The 1820-nt window shown below is 33.8% G+C and overlaps 1 non-coding gene across 1 annotated transcript; it reads right to left on the bottom strand.

The window, feature by feature from the left end:
• Nucleotides 1-1421: 1421 nt before the first annotated feature.
• Nucleotides 1422-1528, bottom strand: LOC128280081 (small nucleolar RNA R71). The gene has a single exon (XR_008270262.1). It is a non-coding gene; the product is annotated as a small nucleolar RNA R71 (small nucleolar RNA).
• Between the last annotated feature and the right edge of the window lie 292 nt (nt 1529-1820).

Below are 1820 nucleotides of genomic sequence, written 5' to 3'. Positions count from 1 at the left end.
GCTAAAACTGGGCTATTACAATCATGTTTTCAGTTAAAATCAAGTCTGTATTTCGTTCATACGTGATTGAAATGCACCTGAATTAGTTGAGTGATCCTAACTAGACAACGGCTAGTGGACACATAATTGAAATGTGCATTCTCAATTTATATCCTAACCCGATTAAGTTGCAGGTTGTATAACAAATTTAACCAAGCTCTGTTATCTGTATAGTTTTTAGGTTTGTGTGATTAAACTGTTTCAAACCCAAAACGTCCCTGTTACCTCGCACAAATGTTAAGAAACCCTTAGTAAATAAGGATCAGTAAAATGCATATTTATTAAGTAAAGGATTTCGAAAGGACCTAATGTGGTTTCCAAACTCATGAAAGATCGAGTTGCCATGGAATTTTTTTCTAAATGTTATTAAGCATGTTGATAATAAATTTAGTTTAATTAAAGTAATTTTCCTAGTTTATTTATGTTATAATTATTGCAAATTGTGTTTAATTTTTCTAAAATCTATTTCATTCATATAGTTTGCATATTTAGGATAATTTGCATTAGGGATCATTGCATTTAGTTTAATACATTTAATTTTAATTATCACTTCTCAATCATATTGTGTTTTTATTTACCAAGTTGCTAATATAATTTTTACAACTAAGTGATTTAACACAGATATAATCCCTGTGGAGATGATAACTCAATACTTACTTATTACTAGATAACGACTGTGTACACTTGCACAAGTTTTTGGCACCGTTGCCAGGGATTGTTAATTGTTGCCATTGTCCTTTTTTTGTGAAATTATTTTCTTCCAATTTGGTTTATTTCTAACATTACTAACTTATTCTTTTTAATTTTGTGATTTTCTTTTTAGGTGTTTATGAGCATAGATTGGATTATTGATTTACTCCCTATAGACCCTAAAATTGAGCAAACTTTCAGACAAAGAAGACGTCAATGAAGAGCTCAATGGCAAGTCAAGATGGACCTTGGAAATTAGAATCAAGACCAAGGTAATGAAGCCAATCATGTACGAAATCCCATCCTCATTGCCGATGAAAGGGATCGATGCATCAGACAATATGCTGTGCGACTTTTTAGTGAGTTAAATCCAGGAATTAGAAAGCTAGATATTGAGGCAACCTAGTTTGAATTGAAACCAGTGATGTTTCAAATGCTCCGAACGGTGGGCCAATTCAGTGGTATGTCCACGAAAGATCCACATCTCCACCTTCAATTGTTTATGGAGGTGAGTCATTCATTCAAGATAGCCGGTGTGACTGAAGACGTATTGAGGTTGAAGTTATTTTCGTACTCGTAGTGAGACCGAACACGAGCATGGCTCAATTAATTCCCACCAAGTTCCATAACTACATGGCAAGAATTAGCAGAGAGATTTTTGGTTAAGTATTTCCCGCCTAGAAAAAAATGCTAAGTTGAGGAATGAGATTACAACTTTCCAACAATTGGATGACGAGTTTTTGTATGAGGCTTAGGAGCAATTCAAAGAGTTACTTCATAAGTGTCCCCATCATGGGATTCTTCATTGTATCCAGTTTGAGACATTATATAATGGTCTTAATGCACATACAAGATTGATGGTAGATGCTTCTGCAAATGGTGCAATTTTGTTTAAGTCTTATAATAAGGCTTATGAGATCATCGAGAGGATCGTGAGTAATAACTATCAATGGCCAACAAATTGAATAACTTCAGAAAGACGTGTAGCTGAAGTTAATGAAGTTGACACCCTCACTTCGTTATCGGCTCAAGTATTGTCTATTTCCTCTATGTTAAATTAGTTTACCGCTAATAGTGCTAATAATTTTGTA

Source organism: Gossypium arboreum, chromosome 8 (genome assembly GCF_025698485.1).
Source record: "Gossypium arboreum isolate Shixiya-1 chromosome 8, ASM2569848v2, whole genome shotgun sequence".
Lineage (NCBI taxonomy): Eukaryota > Viridiplantae > Streptophyta > Magnoliopsida > Malvales > Malvaceae > Gossypium > Gossypium arboreum.
This window is presented reverse-complemented; position numbering and strand designations above follow the sequence as displayed.